The following is a 22,830-nucleotide window of genomic DNA, read 5'->3' as shown; positions in this document are numbered from 1 at the left end:
CAGAAACTCAGCCCCCCCACCTTTGTCAATGGACCATTAAGGCCTGGGCCAGTCTATTCTATATAACAAAGATCTCTACCTCCAGGTAGAGCCACAATAGGAGTTACCCAAAGCCCTTTCATTACATCATCATCCAGCAAGGCTGAACCAAGCCTGGGACTCAGGACAGCCTACAGAGTCCCTGCATGGCCCCATGGGAGTCTGACAACCAATCAGAATACAAGCTCAAATTCAAATTCCCACAGAGGGCATAAAACCAAGGGACTCTCAGCATCTCTTCCCTTTTTCGCTCAGGAGCTCCAAGGCATGTGATCCTGTCCACCATTAAACCATCTTTCCAGACAGCCTCCATGTTTCCAATGTCTTTTTCCCCACTTGGAATTGAACCCTGAAGGACATTTCTTCCAACAGTACCTCACATTATATCTTTCTGGTGCTGCGCCAAGATTTTGAAATCTGCCCAGATCTTGAAGGACAAGCTGGAATTGATTGGTATGACGAAGTGTTTTTATTGCTTTATGGTCTTTAAGATTTATCACTTCTACCACAGTTGTATGTTTCAAGTAATGCTGATCGGTTCCATTGTACTTTTATTGTTTGGAATATATTGATTTCAGGGAAGATCTTTGATCTGTTGCATTTTTCTTTGAGCATTTTTTTAAGTGGAAAGCAGCAGTTTCAAGAAACAAAATGAAGACACCACAATTTATTCTATCCTCTGAAACTACAATCCTACCCACATCTACTTGGAAACAAGCTCCATTGAATGCAATTGGACTTTATTCTGAGGAAACAGTTTCTAAGTTGGTAAATTCACTGAAACCATCAACTAGCAATGATCTCAGTCTAGCATTTTGAATTGTCCAATGTACTGTTAAAAATACTTTAAGCCTCCTTTTTCATTCATCAGGATCCTCTAGGATAATTTGTAAGCCTTTTTTTACTTGTAAATTGCCCACAATCATTTGGCAGTGAGGTGTATAAATTTGATTGATTAACTAATAAATAATAAATAAATAAGGCAGTGTCACCCAAGTGCATTGAACCTGTTAGGTCTCCCACAAAGTCAGAATAATGGCAATGAAAAAGTTGCTCCATTGTTTGTATGATATCGTAACTGGGAGCTTCTACTTGTGAGAAATTTCAATGTATCGCTATGCCAGGGATATGTTCAGAATGTCCCATTACTCAACTGGATAACATTATCAGTGATACACTAATGATGTTACCTAGTTGGGTAATGAAATGTCTGCAAGAAAAGAATCAAAGTCAGAGGGCACCCGGGACCCCATAGCTCAGTCCTGAGCTACAAATATTTTCTTCTATTGATATGCTCAGAATGGCAACATAATGGAATAGAATAGAATAACAGAGTTGGAAGAGACCTTGGAAGTCTTCTAGTCCAACCAGACAGAGGTGGTATTCAGTAGGTTCTCACCATTTCTGGAAAACTGGTAGCGGAATTTTGAGTAGTTTGGAGAACCAGCGAACACCACCTCTGACTGGCCCCGCCCCCATCTATTCTCTGCCTCCCGAGTCCCAGCCGATTGGCTGGATCTTCTTTTGTTGCCTTGCAGAGGAGAACAGAGCTGGAAAGCAGGTTAGTGGGATGGAGAGGGAATGGAGATTTTGCAGTAACCTTTCCCCAGGAGTGGGGAGGGAATGAAGATTTTACAGTATCTTTCCTCTGCCACCTAGCCACGCTACCAAGCCACGCTACGCCCATCAAGCCACGCCCACAGAACCAATAGTAAAAAAATTTGAATCCCACCACTGAGTCCAAACCCCCTGCTTAGGCAAGAAACCCTACGCTATTTCAGACAAATGGTTATCCAATCTCTTCTTTAAAACATATCACTTTCCTATGTGCTTGAAGGGCTGTGTTTACACTCACTGAAATATATTGTTGACTCTGCTTATCATATAGTTCCTGGCGTACAATTTTATCAGTGATCTTGCATTAAAGTTAAATCTGCCATTGTGCCAGCAATATCAGTTTTGATAGGCAAGTGAGATTTGCTACCCTGACAAGCAGAGAAATATGGCAAAACGCTAGCAATTTATTCTGTTCTCTTTTGGGCAAGAGGATACTGGGATATGTGTTTAGACACATATCAAAAGGAGGCAAGTAAGTCCCAATTGGCTGAAAGTCATCTGGGTTCTGCGGCTGGTCAAATAGGGCACCACCAAATTGGTGGTTTTGTTGAATTCTGAACAAACTATACATATGTCTGTCCTTATGTTCAAATATAGCAGGAAATAGTAAACTAATCACCTCTTGAATGAGTTTCTCTCAAGAAGGAAGGAGCCAGTGATCTTTTCACTTGAACTTCAAAGCAGAGGTGGTATTCAGCAGGTTCAGAACCGGTAGCAGAAATTTTGAGTAGTTCTGAGAACCGGCAAATACCACCTCTGACTGGTCCCGCCCCCCATCTATTCTCTGCCTCCTGAGTCCCATCTGATTGGTTGGGTCTTCATTTGTTGCCCTGCAGAGGAGAACTGAGCTGGAAAACAGGTTAGTGGGGTGGGAAGGGAAGGGGGATTTTGCAGTAACCCTTCCCCAGGTGTGGGGAGAGAATGAAGATTTTACAGTATCCTTCCCCTGCCACACCTGCCAAGCCACACCCGCCAAGCCACACCACACCTACCAAGCCATGTCCACAGAACCGATAGTAAAATTTTTTGAATCCAACCACTGGTTCAAAGATATTCTTTATCCAAGTTGACAGATCCATGTATGCAATTAATGTCCTTGGAGATGAGCAAATATAAAGTATGTTTCTTATACTGCTCATCTCCAAGGACATTAATTGTCTATGAAAATTCATATAGGGAGAGGAAGACTGAAATTAAAATCTGGGAAACTTAGCTTTTCCTATGGCAGTAATGGAATAACGATGTGTTTTCATGAGCCTTTTTGTTCCCTCTGTATTTTACTGCTGGCTTCTAGTTCAGAAAACAGCAAGATCAAGCCAACAACATATGAATACGGTATCAAATTTGGGTGGACAGTCCTTTTACTGATATTATAAATTATGAGTGAAGAAGGATCTTGGAATATTTTTTTGAACAATTGTAAGCTGGTTGTATGGTCTACTTCTCCTAGAATTTGCCAGTATCCTGTATTATTTATTTGTTTATTTGCAATTGGAGTGTTGCTTTCCTACGTTTCCTACATTGATTGATGACTGGAAACCTCTTATGGACTTTTTACTTAGTAATAAAAAGGAGAAGTTGTGAATTATGCTTTTGATGATTAGACAAGATCAGATTATAGAAAGAAGAACAATATGATGAACTTTAGAAAGGGAGGTCAAAATATATTTGAACTGCTGAGAAGAATATCAGAAGCCACTTTTTTTTACATTTCTTTTCTTTTTCTTCATTTTTTCCTCTTTTTGTGCTTTTCCTTTTTTCTTTTCCTTTCTTATTCCTTACTGTCTATTAGTTTGTGTTATCTTTTATCTTGCTAAACTTCACTCAGCTGTCTCACAAGAAAAAATTGCCTTACAGATCAACAGTCCTTTCTCACTTCATTGATCCCATTTCCCTCATATGCACCAGCAGCTGCTCAGCCAGATTTTTTTTATTGTTGATATTACTATTGGACTATTGATCGTTTAGGAGATCAATAGTCCTAAGGCAGAAAAATAACACAAAGCATAAAGAAATCTGTGACTTCTCAGTGGAGCTTGCACAGAGAAGAACAAAGCTCCCTACTGTTTTACCTCACTCCTCTCATGTGCGTAAGCAATCCGTCAGCTGGTGAGATGAATGTTTGCTTGTTTGTTTTTTGGTATAGGAATATGGTAGAGGAAGGAAATTTCCTTGCTGGCAGATCTACTGTGTGCAAGCCAGATGCCTGCTCTCTCTCACAGCCCTCATCCAGATTGTCATAGAAAGCACTGCACAGAATAGTCAGTGAGAGCTGGCCAATTCCTTCTTCTTAACCAGTTCATCACTAGACCTGTCACTGCATATTGCAGAGTGCTTGTATAGTAAAACCTGTGTCAGCAGCAGAAGAAAAGCATTACTTCAATAGCAGAACTAGTGAAGATGATATCAAGCTACTGTCATAGCAGGCTGGGGATGCACAGCCAACTCGCATGACCAACTTGCCATGGCCAACTCGGTGCCAACTTGCCATGGCCAATTCGCCATGGGACAAAAGTTACCCTAATATTGAAGAAATGGTGGAATAGAATAATTAAAGAAAGGATATAAAAGAGGGAACAAAATGAAATGTGAATGACAAACATTTAAATAATTTTTAAATATTTTAAATGAATCAAACTGTTGAATGGTCCCATTCCAGAGACAGATGCAATGTCATTGGGACATGCTTCTTCAAAAACACCATCACGTTATAGTGATTGGGAAGTAAGGATGAGCCCTATATTTATGTAGAGTTCTCTCCCTTTTAAAAAATAAGTGGTGATTCTTTAGGATCTTTTTAAAAACTGGATATATAGATGCTGTGTGTAAGAACTACGGTAGAGAAAATCACAGAATATAAAGACCTGCAAGTAGAAGAGGAATAAGTATGGTAAAAGGAAACATAGATGGTACTAATCTGATAGGTACTTGGGATGCAATCCTAAAAAATCTGGAGCGCCGCTTGAACTCCTTTGGCACTGACAAAATAATCATCGATCAATTGCAAAAGGCAGTTTTGCTTGAAACCGCTTACATCCTGTGATGATACTTTTAACATCTGCTTATTCCAGGCCTTTGGGAAGGACTCGATAGGTGGATCAAAAATGCCAAATCCAGGGGCTTCCGGTGACGTCACATTGTGGCGGTGCAGGGGAACTCTGTCCTGCTCCCCTGCATCGTTTTTTTTTTTTTCCCTTTGGATAGCTGTTCATGGTGTGGTTGGATCCTGGAGGGATCACTGAAGTGAGGAGAGACTCACTTCAGTCCAATCAGGAGTTGCGATCCCGAGGCAGTGAGGAAGAGAGCCCGAAGTCCAAGGTGAAAGAGGGCTCGGGCAGACCCGAAGACGCGATGAACCAGCAAGGAAAGGAAGCAGCGAGGAGATACCAAGCTGAGATCGGGCAAGCTTTGAATTTACTGGGCTTGGATAGTTTTATTCTATATATATCTATGTTATATACTTAATATATCTATATATACTTAAATAATAATAAGAGACTAATACTGATTGGTTATTCTATATAGAATATGGAAAGTGATATTTATTAACCTTATAATTTAATTTCTTTGTAATTTCTCTGTTTCGGATATTCCCCCCTTCCCTTTTCCTTTCTTATATATAGCTGATTTATTGTAGATTAATGAATTTAGTACATTGATTAGTACAATGACAACATAAACAATTGTTCTTTCTTTCTTTCTCTTTCTTTTCCCCTCTCTTGGTTGGATATTGTGGTCTATTTAAGAGTTAAGAAGTGTTAATTTACATTTTGAATTTTATACTTTATTTAGAAAAGCAATAGACAAAATATTATAACTAATTCAAATATTTATATTGGGTTATAACACTGTGGGATATTTATTTAGTTGATTAACGAGACTAATCACTGGACTATCTGAGATCCGACATTAGAATACAGTTATTAAGATTTATTAAGTCCTTAATTTATTCCTAACTGAGAAGTTAGTTTAATAATGATTGATAAGGTTTTGAATGTTTGAGTACATAGTTAATTAACTGGCAATAAGCTTTAAAACAAACGGGGACTGGAAATTAACTTAACCATTCAATAATAAGAATTTCAGATTTATTAATAAGGGAAATCAAAAGCATAAAATATTGATAAAGTTGATGGTAGTTGGTAACACGATCTGGGATAATATAACTAGAATAGTGGATGAACAGTATAGAATTATTAAAGGTATGATGAGCAGTACCACTACCATCACAAAGACTGGGAGAAAATCTGTACTATCAGTAGCATTACCTAGCCCTGCACCAGTGACACAACGAATGATCAAAGGGATGTTGGCCCCGGAGAAATCAAATACTTCAACTGGCTTTCAATCGGTTCAAGCTACCCTGTTGGCAGTTAAAGGAATGATGTTGGCACTCCAGGAGTCAATGTCAAAAAAACACACTGAAAGTAGGGCCGATAGAGAAACAATGAAAACAGGATTGAAAGATGAAATAGGGGAAATGAAAATTGAAATCAGGAACTTGGATGGGAAAATAGGCCAGATTCAGGAATCCATCAAGATAAATGAAGAAAAGATTAGAATAATTGAAGAACAAGCCAACCAAACAGAGAAGAAACTAGAACGTATAGATCAAAAAATTACAGACCAGAACAAAGAGACGGAAGAGACTTTAATCCACCTTGATATGGACAGAGCCTCCTATTACCTTAGATTTCAGAATGTGGAGGAAGATAGAGAAGAAAACCTAGTATTGACAATGGCCGAAATACTAGCAGAACTCTTACAAAGAGATAAAAATGAGATAGTAAACGAATTGGATAACATGTATAGAGTTCACACAAGTTACACAAGGAGGCACAGACTCCCCCGGGAAGTTCATATCAGGTTTGCTAGGAGGCGAGTTAAGGATATAATCTACAGGATCTCAAGAGAAGAAACAATAACATATAAAGGTAGAGAAGTAATTGTGCTGAAGCAGGTGCCAAGAAGAGTCCGGGGGCAGAGGAAAGATTACCGATTCCTCACTAATTATCTTAATAAAAAAAGCATTTCCTTTAGATGGATCACTCCAGAAGGTATCTTGGCAACATGGAAGGAAAAGAGAGTGAAAATAGACAGTTTAACAAAGGCACAAGACTTCTTTGAACAAATAGATGGAATAGAAGAGGAACTGAGTAGTAGAGATGAGCCCAAGAAATGACCTACCTAAGAGGAAGAGAATATTTTTCAAATTAGAGAAGCAGAGAGCCGATATAATATGCCTTCAAGAGGTTCATATCAAAAAACAGGATCAGAGCTATCTACAAAATAAAAGATTGGAGAAAATGTACACAACATTAGCAGAGGAAAAAAAGAGGAGTGGTACTATATATTAAACAGGAAATAATATCAAAATTGATTTATAACGATACAATGGGGAGAATATTAATGGTAGAGGTGGTCCTACAAAATAAAAACATGCTGTTAGTGGGGATATATGCCCCTAATAAAAATCAGAATGAATTTTATAAAACTTTATATGAGAAATTGATAGAAATTGGCAACCAAAGAATTTGTATATTTGGAGACTACAATGCAATTGCAAATAACAATCAAGATTATGCATGTGAACAAAAGCATTAAAAAAAAACGGAATATATTGCCTAAAAGTTTTTTTGAGATGGCCGAAGAACTAGAATTAGTGGGTGCTTGGAGGAAGCTAAACCCAGGGGTGACTCATTTCACTTTCTACTCCAGTCCGCATAAATCATGGTCTAGATTGGATATGGCATGGGTAAACAGTGACTTATTTAAGGAGATCCAGGAAATAAAGATTTTAACTAACACCTGGGCAGACCACAACCCGCTGCAGATAGATTGGAAGGACCGAATCCATAAGAAAAGTAGATGGACACTTAATTCACAACTATTGAAAAAAAAAAGTTACACCCAAAAAATTAGGGAAGAATTAATTGGTTTTTTTTTAATTGAATAAAAAACAGGATACCTCATTGCAGAATCTCTGGGACACAACAAAGGCATATTTAAGGGGAATATCTATAGCATATATAGCAAATAGAAATAAAAAAGATGGAAAAAACAAAATACCCTAATAAAAAAAAATAGAAGCTTTGGAGAACAGACAAATGGAAACTCCGGGAGATGAGCAAATTAGAAATGAGCTGGCGCTAGCAAAGCATAAAATGAAATAGACCAGGAAGAATTAATTAAGAAGCTACAATATACAAAACAAAATTATTTTGAACACGCAAATAAACCTGGTAGATGGCTAGCGTATAAATTTAAAAAAGAAAATCAGAAAAGAACAACATACCAATTAGTGAACAAAAATGGAGTAATAGAGACTGAATTGGAAAAAAAGAAGATAATTGTAAGAGAGTATTTTGAGAATTTATATAAACAAGATAAAGTAGATTTAAACAAAATAGAAGAATATTTGAAAGAAGGAGCTATACATCCACTATCAGAGGATTAAAAGGAGTTACTTAATAAAGAAATAACCTTGAGTGAACTAAAAGAGGCGATCAAAAAACAAAAGAACAATAAAGCCTCAGGCTCAGTTGGTTTTCCAAGTGAGTTATATAAAGAGATAGGAGAGGTATTAGAGAATGTGTTGCTTGAGATCTGCAATGAGGTATTACTGAAAGCTAAAATTCCAGAATCATGGAAGGAAGCGTATATAACACTAATCCCCAAAGAGGGTGCAGATGCCAATCAAATAAAGAACTGTAGATCAATATCTCTTCTAAACTCAGACTATAAAATTTTCATGACTATAATGGCAGAAAGACTAAAGAAAGTGCTCAATGGCAAAATTCACCCTGACTAAAATGTATTCCTTCACACGAGACAGATTAGGTATAATATGAGAATGATAATAGATATACTGGAATTTTATGAACTGCGTCCAGGAAATCAAGTGGCCCTTGTCTTCCTGGATGCACAAAAGGCCTTTGATAACCTCAACTGGGATTTCATGAAACACCAGATTAACTTGATGAAATTTGGTGGTAATTTTGCAAATATGCTAAATTCAATTTATGCCACACAAAAGGCAAACATACTGATAAATGGAGAAGCTACCAAACCATTTGAGATAAAGAAGGGTGTCAGGCAGGGATGCCCGTTGTCACCTCTGCTCTTCATAACAATCCTAGAAACATTATTGGACAGAATTAGATTGAACAAAGAAATTAAGGGAACAAAAATTAAAAGTCAAGAGTACAAATTACAAGCATTTGCGGATGACATGGTATTTGTCATAGAAGAACCAATAGATTCGGGACCAGTATTATTAAATGAAATAGACAAATTTGGTAAATTGGCAGGATTAAAAATTAATAGGGAAAAGACCAAAATGTTAGTTAAAAACCTAACAAATGGTAAGCAAAAAAAAAAAACTAGAGGAAACGATGGGATTACAAATTGTGAATAAGATTAAATATCTAGGCATTTGGCTAAGACCTAGAACATTATCCCTGCAGGAGGACAATTATACCAAATTATTACAACAAATTGAAAAAGATTTGGAAAAGTGGAACAAAATGCAAATTTCATTATTAGGTACAATAGCAACGATTAAGATGAATGTCCTACCCAAAATCTTGTATTTATTTCAAACAATTCTGATACTATTGGACAATTTTTTTTTAAAGAAGTGGACAAGATCGTAATGAAATTCATTTGGGCAGGAAAAAAAATGAGAATAAAAAAAATCTATTTACAAGACAATAAAAGCAGAGGTGGCCTTGGTCTCCCTGCTTGGGAGACCTATTACAAAGCAACGGCACTAGTGTGGATAAAAGACTGGATTAAATTGGAAAACAAAAGAATTTTAACACTCGAGGGCCATGATTTGCAAATAGGATGGCACGTATTTTTGTGGAACCCAAATAATAAAAGTCATTCATATTTCTCCAGACACACTTTACGTAAATCCTTGATTAAAATCTGGATAGATATTAGAAGAAACCATTATACTAAAATCCTGAGGTGGCTTTCAACAATGGAGGCGATCTTCCATCCTAACATGATGGACATTAGCAAAAAGCTTAAATACCACCAAATACTAGATAATGAGGGATCACTTAAATTGATTCAGGAGCTAAAAACCCAAGGAATATTTATTGATAACTGGCCCTACTTTCAAATAAAAATGAGACATACTAGGGGTGCAAAAGAACACGGATTTGAAACATACTCAATTAGATAAAATACTCCTGGGCCCAGAGAAAACTATGATATCCAAATTGTATAATTTTTTACTAGAGTATGAATTAGCTGAGGAAATTGTGAAAGGACCAATGTTAGCTTGGGCAAAAAATTTCAGTTATAATATAGATTTGGATGATTGGGAGGAAATTTGGCAAAAAAATCTTGCATTTACAAAATCAATACCATATAAGGAAAATTTATATAAAATGATATATAGATGGCATCTGGCATCTTCTAGATTAGCTAAAATATATCCAACAGCAAATCCAAGTGGTTGGAAATGCAAAGAGGAACTTGGTACTTATTTCCATCTTTGGTGGACATGCCCTGAGATTAAAAAATATTGGACAAGGATAAGAATATGGATAGAAGAAATTATCAAATGTGGACTGGAGTGGAAACTGGAACTGTACCTCCTGGGAATGATTAAAGGGGACTATCCTTCCAAAGTGAGATATCTGATCATCCACTTATTAACAGCGGCACGAATTTCTTTAGCACAATATTGGAAAAGGCCCGATGTACCACCTGTACACATTATTATTCAAAAAAGCTACAAATGCGCTGAAATGGAGAGGCTCACACTCAAATTAAATGGGAAGGAAGAGTCAGAGTATTATCTGGTTTGGGATAACTGGTACAGCTAAGTAGAGCGCAAGAAAAAAGGTATACAGGATAAATGAACCATACTATAGTTGTATATATTGGACACATACTATAGTTGTATATATTGAATGTATAATAATAACAATTTCAAGCTTCTTGTCTATTAGATAAATATTATGAAGGCTCCATTCGATTAACCCAGTGATCCCCAACCTTTTTTATGCCGCGGCCCGGTACCGGCATCAGCTGGGCACCGCGGCCCGGTACGGCATCGCTGGGCGCCGCCATCTTTTTGATGAAAAAGTGCTTCCGGTGACCTCACCGAAGCACTTTTTCATCAAAAAGATGGCGGGCGCTAGCGCTTGGTGAGCTTTTCCAGGTAGAAATGGCTTTCTACCGGAAAAGCTCACCGGAAGCACTTTTCATCAAAAAGATGGCGGCGCCCAGCAACCAGCGGCCCGGTAGGACTTGTTCCGCGGACTGGTACCGTCCGCGGACCGGTGGTTGGGGACCCCTGGATTAACCAATACAGTTATAATCCAATAGTAATAGCAGAATAATATATTATTTATTAACTAATATGTAATTGATAAGGGATAAGGAATACTTGCCAATGATTACTTACTACTGTTTACTATGAGCTATCAATCTTAATATCAAATGTAATAGAAATACGTTTATTGTTCTAGTTATATTTTTTTTATTCTTACATATTTGTATGTTTGTTTGTGTTTTAATCTTTTGTAAATAAAGTCTATTTTAAAACTAAAAAAAAAAGCCAAATCCACTCTAAACAGCTGTCTGACTGTGTGCCCAATCATAATATGCTCCTTCTTTTTGCGTCCCTTATTATAAATAGCAGAATAATATTTCTATGAAAAATGAACACAATGATGTAAAGATAATTATTTTCTCCTGTGACAATCAGAACATAGCCTCAGATCTGTGACTGGATATTGTTTATGTGAAGACCCAGATTCCTTGAGAAGTCTATAATACTGGAAAAGATGGAAGGAGAGAAGAAGAGAATGACTAACACCAAAGATGACTTGATTTCGGCAGTAATTGATCCAATATTGTACGATTGAGTGGGCCAGGTAGGGGGTAAATCATCCTGGTGAACAATCTATCTATGTGGATACTAAGCGTCACATGATTGGAAGACATATTCAAATTGTTTGTTTCAGAATTTAGTTAATCATGTTACAACCAACTATGGCTTAATACAATATTTGGATTCAGCCCATCACTTTCCACATTTCTTCTATTATGTGCACAGCTCATTTCCCATGGATCTTCACTTCAAGTGAAACTGCTAGTTCAAACCCGTCTATTCCCAATGCAAAAAAGGGAGGCACAAATAAAATCTGGAAAAGAATAGTCTCAATGCAGCTATATTTTATTGCTAGAATGCATTTACATTTTCTGATAGGCTGGTCATTGAATCTGTGGTGTACTTTTAACAAGAGATTTTGGTAACACTGTACTTTAAACCACAAGCCACATTAAATTACACAGCCTGCTCTACAACATACAGGAGAAACATGTCCAGGGAAAGACTTAAGCAAAGATTGTGTAACTACCACTACCCTTTGATTTCCTGAAGTCCAAAGATCAAATAAATGTTTGTGCCCTACAGAGAGGCACAGGAGAGAATGAGGTGTGTGTGCTTTCACGCACACACACACACACACGCACATGCACACACATACATACACACATCACATTTGACAGATATTTCAACATTGATTAATTTTTACCAGATTACTTTCTAGACATATCTTGTCAGAGTAGACATATCCATAGCTGTTCATCACATGGTTTAGCCTCAAGTCTTCTAATCCTCTCTGCTGTTCTACTCTGGACTTTTTCTCAACATCTTTTTTATGTCATGATGACCAAAAACTAGATGCAGTATTCCAAGTGTGGTCTCACCAGTGCAGTCTAAAGCAGTACGGGTAGTCCTCCACTTATGACCACAATTGAGCTCAACGTTTCTGTTGCTAAGTTAGACAGTTAGACAGTTGTTAAGTGAGTGTCCCCCGCCACAATTTTAGGACCTTTCTTGCCACAGTTGTTAAGTGAATCACTGCAGTTGTAAAGTTAGTAACACGGTTGTTGAGTGAATCTGGTTTCCCCACTGACTTTGCTTCTCAGAAGGTCACAAAAGGTGACCACTTGACCCCAAGATACTGCAACTGTCATCAAAGAGGCAGTTGCTAAGCATCTAAATTTTGGTCATGTGACTATGGGGATGTTGCAATGGCTGTAAGTGTGAAAAACAGTAATGAGTCATTTTTTTCAGTGCATTTGTAACTTTGAACCGTTATTAAATGAACTTTGTAAGTCAAGGACTACCTGTACTAACACTTCACATGATCCTGATACTATCCCTCTGTTGATGCAGCCTAGGATTGCATTAGCTTTTTTCAGCAGCTGTGAACTAGCTTATTTAGACATTGAAATCAAGCAATCATAGCCACTCCAAAAAGCAGTTTGTTGCATCTTGTCTATCATTCAGACAAGAACAAAATTAAAAATTCCAGCTCCGGTTCAAAATATGTAATTCAAATACACAAATGCTACAAATAAGTGTGGAGGCATGATTACTCATGGGAGACTAACATATTATCCACTTTTATTTTCTAGGTGCTTCAAAATATTTCACCTGTAGTTGGGAAATTTAATTGAAGTTGCACAAAACAATTTTGGCATAAAAACCAGGGTTCCAGGTACACCAACATTCTTGCGTTTAATAACATTGGAAGAGTCAAAGGTCCTTTTATAAAAAAAAACTGGGGCTATATTGAAAAATTAATTGAATTGCTAAAAACACAATCTTGAAGTTAATCTGTTGCAATACTGTATAAACAATGTTTTTTCTGCTTGTGTCCCTGTCTTGTGTTTGTTTATTAAGCAATGGCTTGGATTACTGATATGTGTGCCAGCTTCACAGATCAGTTGATATTATCTAACTATAATTGTTATAGCTGAAGAGATACTTTTCCTCAAAATGTAAGTATTTGTTTTGAAATAGCTCTTGATGATGGTGCTGAAACTGCCCCTGTTCACTTGACATGGTGAACTGCAAGCTAGCTAATCACATTTAACTGGGCATGTTGTGTGAATGTACCCTTATGGTTAGATTCTGATTCATATGGTGGCTGTAACTAGCTAGTTAGGTGAATTGAACAAACCATTATTAACAGTGGTATATCATGAGAACATAGTGATTCTTTACAGCAGTATCTGTCAAATCCAAACTCAAAAATGACACAGTGAAATCCAATGGAGTCCAATACTTTATTTGCTTACACCTAATAGCAATAGCACTTAGACTTATATACTGCTTTATAGTGCTTTACAGCCCTCTCTAAGCGGTTCACAGAATCAGCATATTGTCCCCAACAGTCTGGGTCCTCATTTTACTGACCTCAGAAGGATGGAAGGTTGAGTCAACCTTGAGCCTGGTGAGATTTGAACTGCCAAATTGCAGGCAGCTGGAAATCAGCAGAAGTAGCCTGCAGTACTGCACTCTAACCACTATGCCACCGTGGCTCAGTAGAGGGAATCTCACCAGACTAAAGCTGTAGTCTACTAACCCAAAAGATATATCCTGAGATATTCTAGGTGGGCCTTCCTTGAACCTCTCCCTGCCCCATCCATCTCGGGACTACACTCTGTTAATTTGGGTTTCTCTCTGGAATGTTCTGCCTCCTTTCTGGGAAACTGCGGTGCTCATTCCAGGATTCCCTCCTTACTCTTTCTCCATGTGCATATTCCGTAACAGCTTTACAAAATGCTACAAAATCTTCTTCTCTCCATAACAGTTCCTCAGCTAGTTCTTCAGAAGTAGCTAGTTCTATTAGAAGTAGTGGGAACACCCATTTTTCTCCAACTTTAAATTAAAGATGTTGAAGTCTCTTCTAAATTCAATTTAAGCTTCCATGAATCTGGAGATCCCTGTCATGAGGCTTTCTGAGTACAGATAAAGAACAGCTACATGTTACAGAGCAAATCTCTTTTCTAAATCTCATTTATGCTCTGGTAGAGAGAAGTAACGTGTAGAAGCATGTCTGGTGGAAAGCTGAAGTACATGGTCTCGTTTCTGGTGGCTGGATTTGCAGAGTTATTTTAATTTCCCAGCACTGCGATTTTTTCCCATTTGATGAGCTGCCCCTTATAAAATGGGAAAACTCATGGTGGAATGACATCATGGCATACTATTCTCTGTTCCGCCAGATAGAAAAATCCAGCTCCCATAAGTCTTGGCTGATATGGCCAATGATGAGTGATCAGAGGAGTTACAGGCAGATTTCAAGGCCTGGAAGGCTTCACGTTAGTATTTTGTGTCCTTGAGTCATCATATATGTCTTCTTCAATTAAAGAAGGTCTTAATATAGGTAGACCTTGACTTACAACCAAAATTGGGACCAGAATTTCTGTTGCTAAGCAATGTGGTTTGTTATGTGAGTCCCATACAATGTAACAACCCTTTTTCTGCCTTGGTTGTTAAATGAATCATTGCAATTCTTAAATGAATTATGGGGTCGCTAAGTGAAGTTGGCTTCCTCCCTTGAATTTGCTTATCAGAAGCTGGCTGGGAAGGTTGCAAATGGTGATCACATGACCGAGGGTAGCAATAGAAATAGCACTTAGACTTATATACCGTTTCACAGTGATTTTACAGCCCTCTCTAAGCGGCTTACAGAGTCAGCATATGGCCCCCAACAATCTGGGTTCTCATTTTACCCACCTCGGAAGGATGGAAGGCTGAGTCAATCTTGAGAATTGAACTTCCAAATTGCTGGCAGTCAGCAGAAGTAGCCTGCAGTACTGCATTCTAACCACTGTGCCGCTGCAGCTACATGGATGTTGCAACCATGTAAATACTGTACATGCTGGTTGCAAATTTTAATATGTGACTGTGGGGATGCCGTGAAAGTTAAAAGTGCAAGGACTGGTCATAAGTCACTTTTTAAAATGCTGTTGTAATTTCAAACAGTCATTAAACAAATGGTCATAAATCAAGGACTACCTGAACTCTCTTCGTTGATATCCATACTTCATTCTCCAGAACATAGTCATCTTTACATTTTTTAAAATCTAGAATGGAGAGCTCCTGATGTTTCACATGAATGGGAAACTCAAGGTATTTTATAATTTTTAGTTGTCATTCAGAACTGGGGGTGGGGGAGTATCTCAGCAAGACAAGCTCTTGATGGCTATTTTAATTGCTACCAGTAAATGACTATCAGGAAAACAAATCTGAAGTGTTCACTGATTGTTAGGAAGTTGTTCAACAAGTAGAACTGGATCTTTCAGGTAATCTAAACAAGATATGTATCAATTTTCTTAAAAAAATAATTTTTGGGTCACTCTGACATCTGATACTTTGCCCTTACAGAAATTCTCAGAAGGAAATTGGATCATCTTTTGACAGTGTTTATAAACCAGAAATCTCAGGTAATAATTTTTATTGTACTGGACCAAAAATGGAAATAACTAAATAAAACTAGATGTAACACTCCTCACTAGATGTCAGATCCGTGTATCTTCCATTCTTCAATGGAAGAAGAGTTGGTACAAGTAATCCTTTTTGATGTAACCTGAATATATTAAATTCTGTATAACTTGCATATGATATACAACTGGAGGAGTGGACCCAGATGTCTAGAAACTTGTCACCTCTTGAAGAGATAACAAGATGAGAAGGGACCATAAAAATTCCAGCTCTGGAAGACACTCCTGGGAACTCTGCTAAGATACGTTCCCAGAGAAGGGGAGGGGGGGAATTAACATGTTGGTTCTTTGTTTGACTAAATCCACACTTAAATAAGGGGAGGGGTTCTAATTTCCTTTATCTATGACTGTATGCCTGGAAATATCTCAGACTCTGTTTTGCTTAGTGTTGGGTTTAAATCCCTTTCAATAAAGGATTCCTTTTGAAACACCTGGTTTTCAGAAGTTCATTCTTTTCGGTTGAAGGGAAAAAGCCCAATGCTTACATAAAGCAGAGTCTAAGATATATTGAATAAATATATTGAAGGGGAAAAGCCCAATGCTTACACTAAGCTTCAGTTTGTTAATGTGAAATATTAGAACGAACTGGAATGTCAAAACAGTTCGATTTGAGTCCCCTCTAATTTTTTGTTCAAGACCAAGGGGAAAAAGAGGCAAAGTGAGAAACTTAGGCATCATGAGGAAGGTATTCTATACGCCTTTTATATCACACTTAAGATGAAATACAAATGATGGTATTCCATGATAGCAATCCTGTGCTGAAATCTATCTTACAATTTCTTAGCAATGTTCTTTTATCTGTGAAATAGTTTTCTTTTTCTACCTTATTCTTAGTGTACTTCTTCCACTTTTCATTGGGTTGTTTTCAAACTTTGTGGGTGTGTGTGGGTGTGTGGGTGTGGGTGGGTGTATTTGCTTAAGTTGGTGTTCTTTCCTTATATGCAGTTCCATCATTCTTAAGCAATAAAGTACGATTATAATTGCATAACAACGAACTATAAGCAGTCTCAACAATTGTAGTACTGAAAAAAAAAACATAACTACCAATATACACTGCTCAAAAAAATAAAGGGAACACAAAAATAAGACATCCTAGATCTGAATGAATGAAATACTTTGTTCATTATATAGTTTAATGTGCTGACAACAAAATCACACAAAAATTATCAATGGAAATCAAATTTAGCAACCCATGGAGGTCTGGATTTGGAGTTACACTCAAAATTAAAGTGGAAAAAAATATTACAGGCTGATCCAACTTTGATGTAATGTCCTTAAAACAAGTCAAAATGAGGCTCAGTAGTGTGTGTGACCTCCACGTGCCTGTATGACCTCCCTTCCACGCCTGGGCATGCTCCTGATGAGTTGGCGGATGGTCTCCTGAGGGATCTCCTCCCACACCTTGACTAAAGCATCTCCCAACTCCTGGACAGTCTGTGGTGCAATGTGGCGTTGCTGGATGGAGCGAGACATGATGTCCCAGATGTGCTCAATTGGATTCAGGTCTGGGGAACGGGCAAGCCAGTCAATGCCTTCGTCTTGCAGGAACTGCTGACACACTCCAGCCACATGAGGTCCAGCATTGTCGTGCATTAGGAGGAACCCAGAGCCAACCGCACCAGCATATGGTCTCACAAGGGGTCTGAGGATCTCATCTCGGTGCCTAATGGCAGTCAGGCTACCTCTGGCGAGCATATGGAGGGCTGTGTGGCCCACTAAAGAAATCCCACCCCACACCATTACTGACCCACTGCCAAACCGGTCATGCTGGAAGATGTTGCAGGCAGCAGAATGTTCTCCATGGTGTCTCCAGACCCTGTCATTCTGTCACATGTGCTCAGTGTGAACCTGCTTTCATCTGTGAAGAGCACAAGGCACCAGTGGCGAATTTGCCAATCTTGGTGTTCTCTGGCAAATGCCAAATGTCCTGCACAGTGTTGGGCTGTAAGCACAACCCCCCACCTGTGGACATCGGGCCCTCATAGAGTCTGTTTCTGACCGTTTGAGTAGCCACATGCACATTTGTGGCTCCTCCTGTCCCTTCTTGCACAAAGGCGGAGGTAGCGGTCCTGATGCTGGGTTGTTGCCCTCCTACAGCCTCCTCCACATCTCCTGATGTACTGGGCTGTCTCCTGGTAGCGCCTCCATGCTCTGGACACTACGCTGATAGACACAGCAAACCTTCTTGCCACAGCTCGCATTGATGTGCCATCCTGGATGAGCTGCACTACCTGAGCCACTTGTGTGGGTTGTAGACTCAGTCTCATACTACCACTAGAGTGAAAGCATCACCAGCATTCAAGTGACTAAACCATCAGCCAGAAAGCATGGGAACTGAAGTGGTCTGTGGTCACCACCTGCAGAACCACTCCTTTATTGGGGATGTCTTGCTAACTGCCTATGCTTTCCACCTGTTGTCTATTCCATTTGCACAACAGTATGTGAAATTGATTGTCAATCAGTGTTGATACCTAAGTGGACAGTTTGATTTCACAGAAGTGTGATTGGAGTTACATTGTGTTGTTTAAGTGTTACCTTTATTTTTTTGAGCAGTGTATATACTACCAACACTAGACCAAACTGGTTTTAATTTAATCTGGCTTTTAATTTAATCTAAACTGTTTTTTACTTTTAAGATTTAAGATTGATTTATAGGTGTTGAGATATACCTTAGTCATGAAAGCCAGCTGGATTACCTTGGGCTCATCACTCTAATCTTAGCGCAATCCATTTCACAGGCTTCTTGTTGTGGGGAAATTACTGTAGGAGGAAGATGTGTTGGATATGTCATTTGTAAAACTAATAAAAGCAGATAAATAAAATAAATTCAAATGAAAAAATAAATGATTCTGCTTTTAAGTTTACTGGAGCCTAACCATGTAGTGGCTGATCAAATTTCAGGGAACAAATCCCAGTTGCCAGCTCTAGCCCAGTCTCAGTCTTTAATCCGCAAATTATGTAATATTTAAAATTCACATCAAAGTCAACCAAAAATAATTAGCACAAAACTTTATGGCTAATGTAACTGCACCATTAATAAAGTATATATATTTAGAGTTTATGTTTGTGCAAGTGCTGTACTTGTGACAGGGAAGTAGCCAAAGTTCAAAAAGCCAAGCAGTTGGCAAAATTTCAGGTTATTACTTATACAATACAGGTAACACAAGATTCTTTCAAGTTCTCCAGTGTTCCAAGACCGGGAGAAATATACATCTTAAAAACAACTTCCTTATTCTCCAGCACTTGAGCATTTGAAGAAGCTGTAATAATATACAAAAAAGCTGTAATTATGCACGCAAATTTCACCTTGTGTATTACTTAATATCCAACCAACAACATATTGTACCAGTAAATGAACATTTTAAACTGATATCCCTTTTATGATGAAAACTTGATACTCTTTCAAAGTGGCTTGGTAGAAAACAATCCAGATCTTGTCTTTCCTGAAACAGGTTTTGATCCGGATCCAGATCTTGTCTTTCCTGAAACAGGTTTTGATCCGGTGGGACATTTTGGCTGGCAGAGGGGTGATTTTTGTAGGCCTATTTTTCTATCAATCCTTTTGCAGCGTTTATGATTAGCAAGTCTGGGAGCCCTCTGGAACAGTGGAATGGAGCACTTGTTGCCATAGGAAGAATTGGGAATTCTGAAAATCACTTTTCCCAACAGGAGAATGGTCCTCACTGAGAGGGCAAACTTGAGATCCAATGCACTGGATTCAAGCTTTCTATGTTTTAGTTCCTGACAGTTTTTGTTGGAGTTTGATAGGCAACTGCAAACATTTATTCAATTCTGAAGATCATTTTTTAAAAATTAAATAACAGCTTGCACACTAGTAGTATTGCATTTGCCTGTTCTATTGAATAATGTCATTAATCATATGACTTTTTGATTGATTGATTTGGAAACCTGAGCCTAGATTGGCTAATACAAGAATTAAACAGTATCAGTTGAAAAGCTATGTTAGAATGATAAATAATGCTAATAAAATAAAATCCATACAGACATAAATATATAAAATTCAGACCAGTCACCATACAATGTTACATAAGTGCAAAGTGAGTAAGGAATACTGTATTGCTTGCTTGTCTAAGTGAATTTTCAAGTTTTTCTTCAAATCAACTAGTGTCTGTATGCTCTCTCTCTCTCTCTCCCTCCCTCTCTCCTTTTCAATTCTCCTTTTTTTATTTGAAAGCAAAAGTAATTGAACACTTAAATGTTCAGTTCTTCATTCACAAGTTAGCGAAAATATGCTATTTCAGCGGTAAAAATTCTATTCCATAGAAAGAAAAGCATTTTTTAATTCTTAATATAGATAATATTTTATTTCTTTCTGGAAAGATACTTTGGGTGACTTTTGTGCCTTTTATTTTTGTTAGCTGATTCAGAATAACATAATTTTGAAAAACAACAAAGAAATGACTGTGAGGAACAGTAATTATTTCCATTTCAGGATGTACTCCCATCCTGAAAAGATACTTATGTATACCGATGTTTATTATTAAATTTATAAACTCATCTAACTCTATAACGATTTTGGATGATGTGTAATTAAAATAATATCTAAAGAAATACAGGTAAAATATCATCAAAGAAGTCTTGAAGATGAAAACTATCCAAATCAACGCAAGACATATACAGGACATTCCTCCATCCCACCCCACCTCCTGCGTACAGAATCTAATCCAAAACCTAGAAGAATAGCCAACTTTTCCAATCATGGGTGGAGGCAGGATGGAAGCTAGGTGTATACAAAATCCAAATATATCTCATCTGAAATGCAATGTGACTATCACAGACATAGTTATATCTATTGAATGCTTGAACACATCCATTAGGCTTCAACCATGGGTTAATCCATACAAAACTCTATCTTGAACCTGTTTGCAGGACTGATTTCTGTAAAGATTGTACTGTAGGTAAATGACCAAGCTTCTAAACCAAGTACTGCAGTATAAGCTGTATGACGTCATCTAACTTAAGCAGCCGAATACATTTATTAGATTTTCTAAAGTGAACATTGAATCTCTTCACAGAATGTCAATTGCAATTTTTTTAAAATAAGAAAATGCACTCCCCAAAACATGATTTTTATACAGAACTCTTTCTTTTCCTATTAGGGCCAGTAGAAAACAATTACTTTTTCATAGTTAAAGCATTGTAGCATTTTTGTCCTTAAGTGTCAATCATTCACTTTTAAAGAAAAATGACATTTCTGTTTGAGGCAGGGACAAACAGTACACTAAACAGGGAGGAAAATGCAGCTCCTTTGCAAAATTTTATTTAGAAAACACCCTTGCTTAAAAAGAGGGAGAAAATAAGAAGTTCTGACTTGGGTTAAACTTCAAACAAGACTCTGATTCAGCACCAAAAAGATAACTTTGTATTAACTATGCCTATTACCTATGACAATCAATTACCAACACTCAAGAATCAATTAGCAATCAATTACCAATCCAGGACAGGACTGATATATTATATAGCATTAATGACAAAATAAAAATAGGTGAATCATTGTTGCAAGTTATTAAAAGTCCATTCTATATAGCAATGGATATCCTGCCTCTGTTTGCAGGAATGAACAAAAGAATTTTATATAGTTATGATAGTTTCTAAAAGGAAAAATAATTTATCAAGAATTTTGAAACAGGATAAAAAATTAATACAATGTCAAGCTGTCCACATCCACTTAGGTTGCATTCTTTTTTTTTTAAACAAATTTTATTCATTTTCAAAAACAAACACAAACAAACAAAACATAAAACATAAACACATAAAACATCTTTTTTGAAAGCAGCTTGATCCCGGGTTACATCTCTTTGTACAGACACAAATTCAAATTCATGCTCATTTTATATACCATTCCATATTTTATTGCCATTCTACATTTTCTATATAGCTTCTCCCCTCTTTTAACTTTCTTAGTTTTATTTTATTTATCTCATCTCAGTTCAGATCATTATACTTATATTCTTTGTCTGTCCTGTTTCCAGTTGTCTATTATCTTTTCTCATTAAACAAAATTTCTCCTGTAATCACTGATTGGAGTATGACGCCTTTATCTCTTTCCCCTAAATTTATAACACTTAGTATAATACATAACTTCCATTTGGATTCTGCTTAGTACATTCTAAAGTTACACACTATATTTTAAAAAGAGAAAAAATTATAAATATATAATTAAAACAACAATCCACACCAATTCAAATCTATCATTAATATTAATATTCATTTAAATCTTAAACATTTTACACATTACTTTTCAAATAAGTATCATACTTCAATGGGAACACTTATAAACTTTCCATAATTATTTCCCCCCCACTTCACTTGTATTTTAAAACATTGTGTCATTAAAATGTTCCTATTCCTTCCTAATTCAATTCTCTCATTTATTTCCTTTCCTTTCTTTTGTTCACAAGTTTCACTGAATATTTTATCCCACTTTTTAATCACGTTGTTTCCAATTTTCTAACATTATTTCTAATACAAATATAACAATACAATCTTATGTACCTTTGCAGAATCACTTTTTCAGTTAAGTTTTTACCCATTATCTCTAAATAAGTAGTTTCTTTACATCTTGCTCCACACCTTTGAAGCTTCTCTTCCCTTCCTTCCTCCCTTGCTTCTTCTCTCTGCCCTTTTTACCCCCTTGTCTCTCCACCTCCATTTCCCTCTTCTGTATTCCCCCCTTCTGTTGCTTTCTAACATTATATCCACTTTTCACCTTATTTTTTCCCTTTTTTGGTTGTTTTTTTAGATCTTAAAGTCTCCATTTTCTTTCCCTCCTTTCCCCTTTCTTCCCCAAGTAAAGTTACTTGTTCATTAAAGATGGCTTCTTCTTTG

General features: G+C 37.2%; 1 long non-coding RNA gene across 1 annotated transcript; it reads left to right on the top strand.

The window, feature by feature from the left end:
• The first annotated feature begins 299 nt into the window (after positions 1-299).
• On the top strand, positions 300-19,816 carry LOC148132582 (uncharacterized). The gene is made up of 4 exons (XR_015748254.1): positions 300-492; positions 13,108-13,190; positions 15,866-15,924; positions 19,550-19,816. It is a non-coding gene; the product is annotated as an uncharacterized LOC148132582 (long non-coding RNA).
• Positions 19,817-22,830: the final 3,014 nt, after the last annotated feature.

Source organism: Notechis scutatus, chromosome 2, assembly GCF_049901735.1.
Source record: "Notechis scutatus isolate UNSWTSFEM ecotype Mainland chromosome 2, rNotScu1.2, whole genome shotgun sequence".
NCBI lineage: Eukaryota > Metazoa > Chordata > Lepidosauria > Squamata > Elapidae > Notechis > Notechis scutatus.
Note: the sequence above shows the minus strand (reverse complement) of the source record. Positions and strands in the feature narration are given on the sequence as shown.